Here is a 5,181-nt window from a genome sequence, read left to right as displayed (position 1 = left end):
GCGCCCTGCGCTCGGCTAACCCCAGCGCCGCCTCAGCGCTTATAAAGGGGCCGCGGGGCTGTTCTGCGCATGCGCCCATGCCACCCCGACGCCTCAGGCTGCGAGAGGGAGGGGCCCCCTCTGCCTAAAACACCTTCCCCACTCCTTCCACCGCTCGCCCCACCCAGGGGGAAATTATGCCTTGCTTACTCTCATTCACTTCCCCCAAGAGCCACGTTAAATGTCCCCAGACATTTCTTGGTGGATCTGCCCCATCTTACAGATGGGAAAACTGAGCCCCAAGGAGACAAAGTCTCTTCCATGGTTGCGCGAAGGGGGAGGGCAGAGCTGGGACTCTAAACCTGGCCCACCTGACTCTCCAGGGCTCACACTTGGAGGAGTTTTGACTAGTTATTGTTTCATCCCATTTTTGGAGAAGAAGCTGAGAGTCAGGATAGGAAGATCCCTGGGTTCCACAGTTGATAAGAGACTCAAAGTGGGCCCTCACCTGTGTGGCTCGGCTGGGCGTCATCCTGCAAGACAAGAGGTCGCAGTTCCGTTCCCAGTCAAGGCACGTGCCTGGGTTGCAGGTTCCGTCCCAGGTGGGTGCACGTTGGAGAGACAACCAGTTAATGTTTCTTGCTCACATCCATGTTTCTCTCCCTCTCTTCCTCCCTCCCTTCCCCTCTCTCTAAAAATAAATAAGTAAAATCTTTTTTTTAAAAAAGAGAGAGAGAAACTCGCAAGGTGGGAGCCCAGGGGTGTCACACCCCAGAGCTGTTGTCACCAGCTCCAGCCAGAATGTACTATTAATACATTGCTTTGTCCAACCAGCATTTATGAAGCACCTTCTGTGGACCAGGTACTGTTGTCACAGGAATACTTTTGCTTTGAGCAGGTAGCATGTGTGTGTGTCTTTGCAGAAAGATGCCAATCTTAAAAAGCCTAGATCCATTCATGGACTATTACTCAGCTATGAAAAGGAACGGAGCACTGACACACACTGCCGTGTGGATGAGCCTTGACGTCATGCCAAGTGAGAGACGTGAGATACAAAATGTCACATGTCTTATGATCCCGTTTATTTGAAATGTCCAGAACAGGCAAATCCATAGGGACAGAAAGCAGGTTAATGATTGCCAGGAGGCTGGGAGGGAAGGGAACGGGGAGTGACTGCTATAGGGTTCAAGGTCTCCTTTTGGGATGGTGAGAATGTTCTAGAACTAAGCAGAGGTGATGGTTGCACAATAATGTGAATATACTTAATGCCACTGGATTATACACTTTAAAACGGTAAATTTTATGTTATGTGTATTTTACCACAATGAAAAATGGAAATGAAAGAGGACAAAAGCTTAAAGAGGTCAGCCCCTTCCCCTCTTCCTTCCCAGGGCCCTAGTCTCTCAGGGCCGACAATGGACTGCACTGGGCAGAGGGTCTTCATGTCCACCAAGGGCCCTGCATCTGTGTGGGGGGGGTGTGTATCTGTGTATCTCTGAGGGTAGGTCTCAGTCCCTTAGGGGGACAAGTTATTTCCAGCAAAATTACCAAAGAGGGAGTGGGAATGAGTGAAGAATGAGGGAAGACCCCAAGGAAGCAAGGCCGCCCCTATGTGTCAGTTCTTGTGTGTGTGCGCCCAGCCTCCCAGTCTGCCGGTGGGTGAATGGTGACCCTAGTGGCCAATGTGGCACACTGGGAATTCCTCATCACAGCGGAGGGACAGAGGTCAGAGACCATGCTAGCCTGTCTGCAGGACAGGCTGGCGTGACAGAGTTGTGGCTGGCACTGAGGTCTGGGTGTGGTTGTGTGACACGCACGGAAGCCGGGAGCTCGGCCTCCACGAGCCCAGCGTTCCAACCCCTCTCCTCCTCTCCTCACAGAGTGACTCTGGGCCAGCCATTTCGTTTTTCCGTGCCTCAGCTTCCCTGTCTGAAACAGGGATAATTAAGAGTCCTTACCACACAGAGTTGGTAGGAGAATGAGGTGGGAAGTAAATAAATACATATGATGGGGGTTGCTATCGTGCTGCTGCCCACTTTCCAGCAGGGGAAGCTGAGGCTCAGGGGATGGTTTACAGTTGCTCAGTATGGGTCAAGAGGGAGCCCAGGCCTGTGGCCTCAGAGCCAAGCCAATCCCCACCCCCGAATCCCTTCATCCCTCCACTCCCTCTTCTCCCCACCCCCTGGTCCATCTGGCTGGTGCCAGGGCTGAGCTTAGAGGGGCTGGCCTGGGGCCCAGGGGTGGGCTGTTGCCGGGGGCTTGAATGAGGCAACCTTGCCTGGGAATCTGCTGGGCTCAAAGAGCTATTTTATTTATAGGCCTGCACTGGGATTGGGTGAGCCACCCCCCAGCCCTGAGCGCTTCTCTGTCCCCGCCCCCCACAGGGGCCCCAGGCCAGGGGCCACTGTGAGTGGGTAGAGAGAGCAAGGGAAGGGGTCTGGAGGGACAGAGCAGGCTGGGCCTTCCAGAAGAGCTGGGTCTCAGGGGTGTCCCCCAAATGCCTCTCAACATACCCAAGGAAACACGCAGATATGGCACATGCAACCAGAGTCACATCTATTTTTTTAAAGATTTTATTTATTTATTGTTAGAGAGAGGGAAAGGGAAAAAGAAAGAGAAAGAGAAGGAGAGAAACATGAGTCGGTTGCCTCTCACATGCTCCTAACTGGGTCTGGCCCACAGGTATGTGCCCTGACCAGGAATCGAATCGGCCACCCTTCATTTTGCAGGACTGAACCACACCAGTCCAGGGAGATTTACATTTATCTTATACAAGGTCACAAACAACTGTGACACACAGTCACATCCTAGATATACAGGGATTGCACGGGGGTTCATATACAACCACAGCTGGCAAGGCCACATATAAGTCAAACAGACTGCACACAACCTCACATTGCCGTAAGCAAGTCATGCCTGCTGCACAATCAAGCACACAGCGGTGAGCCCGGCCCCACCTAGAGTCCCTTCGCATTTAAACATCTACTGCTTTTCGCACACCCCTGTACCTCAGCCTTCCTGGCTGCCACAGATAGCCCACATTTGCCCCATGTTGTTCACACCCAGCCATGTTTGCGGCCACGGGCACACCTACAGATAGCCAGCACCCAATCATGATCATCTGGCACCATATCACCAACACGGAGACATATGGTCTTTTCAGGGCCACACTCAGCAAAACCACTCATGCTCACCACTCAGCATGCCTAGTCATGGCCCAGGGTGTTCCCACATGCGCTCACCTCAGTCCCTTCATGCTCGGCCACCCCCCCACTCCTACTGTTACCCTCCCTTACCAGACTCCCAGGCTCACATCCTGCCAGAATCGACAAGTCCAGCTGGCACTGAGGGAGTGTCCGTCTACTCTGAGCCAGGACCCAGTGAATAAATCAGACCCAGATCTGTCCCCAGGGGGCCGCTGGCCAGGGGACCCCATCGCACTCACCTTTGAAGACTCTCCAGGCTGGGGCCTTGGGACAACCATTACACCTATTCTCCAGGGGGGAACCAAGGCTCAGCGACACTGAAGGGTCTTCCCTGCTCTGCTCCTGGATGACAAATTCATGGGAGGTGTGACCTATTTTCTGCCGTGAGTGAGGCTGCCTTCCCAGAAAGTCCCTGCTGGCCCATACTTGCTGTGTGACTTCAGCAAATCCCTGACTCTCTCTGAGCCTCCTTTTCCTCTCCTGAAAAATGCGGGACTCAGCCCAGTGAAGGGAACTCCAGAGTCAGACTGGGGTTTGAATCCTGGTCCCCCTGGGTGACTTTAGCCAAATGACTGCTTTTCTGTGCCACGGTTTTCCTCAGTGAGCCAGAATTGCAGCTCCTGGTTCTTCTGAGCACCCTCTGCTCCATCCTTAACGGTGAGGGGGAAGGGAGTGCTCAGTCTCTCCTCGCTCAAGCAAATGAATGGACCACTTTTGGCTGCCCTGCTGGGAGCTTACAGCTGGTAATTCCTTGGAGAAACAGGAGGCTCTTTCATGCCCAGGCGCCAGTGGGGTGAGGAGGTGGGAAAAGGATATGAGCTGGCCTCATCCCAGTGGGCAAGGCGGCTCAGTGCCAAGACCAGGAGTGGTGTGGAGGGCCCTGGGACAAACATATTCTCCCTGGGGGACATTGGCCCAAGCGGCTATACAGTCAGCTGTAAAATGTAGGTGACATAGACCAGCACAGCAGGTTTAATAAGCCAGTGGACGGAGACAAAATGTGGTTTCAGGTTAAACACAGGGTTAGCTCTCAACAAAGGCCAGCACTGTGGCCATGCGTCATCCCAAAGAGCCCACTAAATTCGCCAGCAGTTCTAGAAATAGAATTCCCTCCAGTTCACAGATTAAAAAAAAAAAAAATCCTTTCTCGGGTCCTCGCTTCCAAGATGACGAAGAAAAAGGAACAACGGTCGTGCCAAAAATGGCCATGGCCATGTGCAGCCTATTTGCTGCACCAACTGTGCACGACGCATGCCTAAGGACAAGACCATTAAAAAGTTTGTCGAAACAGAGTAGGGGCCACTGCCATCAGGGACATTTCAGAAGCGAGTGTCTTCGACACCCATGTGCTCCCCAAGCTGCATGTGAAACTGCATTACTGTGTGTGTTGTGCCACTCACGGCAAGCTAGTCAAGGATCGTTCTCTTGAAGCCCAGAAGCATCGAACACCTCCACCCTGATTCAGACCTGCGGGTGCTGCCCCACGGCCTCCGCCAAAGCCCATGTAAGGAATTAAGTCCTTAAGGACTGAAGAAAAGTTCTCTGGAAAAAAATAAAATGGAAATTGTACTTAAAAAAAAAAAAGGCTCGGAGGTTCACATGCTTGTCCACGACCACACAGGTAGTTAGTGAGTGGCCCAGCCAGGATTTGAACTGATCTGGGGCCGCCAGGGTCCACGCTCTTCTTAACTTCCTCTGGGGGAATGGAAGTGTTTTCTGCCACGTCCAACCCTGATCCTGAGACCGGCAGAGCCAGGTCTGGATGGTACCAGTTCATGACTGAATACAGGAAGTCCTGGCAGGCGGGGGCCGATGGGGCAGCTCTTCCGCTAGTGTCCCAGTTTCTCAGCCAGCACCGCCTCCTTGAGCGGGCTTGGGCAGACGCTAGTAGGGTGCCAGGAGGACCATTCCCTCAGCCCTTGAAGAAAGGGGCTGGGTCTGAGACCATTCAGCGGAAGCCAGGAACCACGGCCTCCTGGCAGTGGCTAATCTGTCT

General features: G+C 53.3%; 1 pseudogene; it reads left to right on the top strand.

Moving 5' to 3' along the window:
• Positions 1 to 1,394: 1,394 nt before the first annotated feature.
• Positions 1,395 to 4,693, top strand: LOC129074921 (40S ribosomal protein S26-like; annotated as a pseudogene).
• Positions 4,694 to 5,181: the final 488 nt, after the last annotated feature.

The sequence above is a fragment of the Pteronotus mesoamericanus genome, unplaced genomic scaffold (assembly GCF_021234165.1).
Source record: "Pteronotus mesoamericanus isolate MK-2021 breed Mesoamerican mustached bat unplaced genomic scaffold, CSHL_Meso_final contig_502, whole genome shotgun sequence".
NCBI lineage: Eukaryota > Metazoa > Chordata > Mammalia > Chiroptera > Mormoopidae > Pteronotus > Pteronotus mesoamericanus.
The sequence above is the reverse complement of the archived record's forward strand: the minus strand, read 5'-3'. Positions and strand labels throughout refer to the sequence as shown.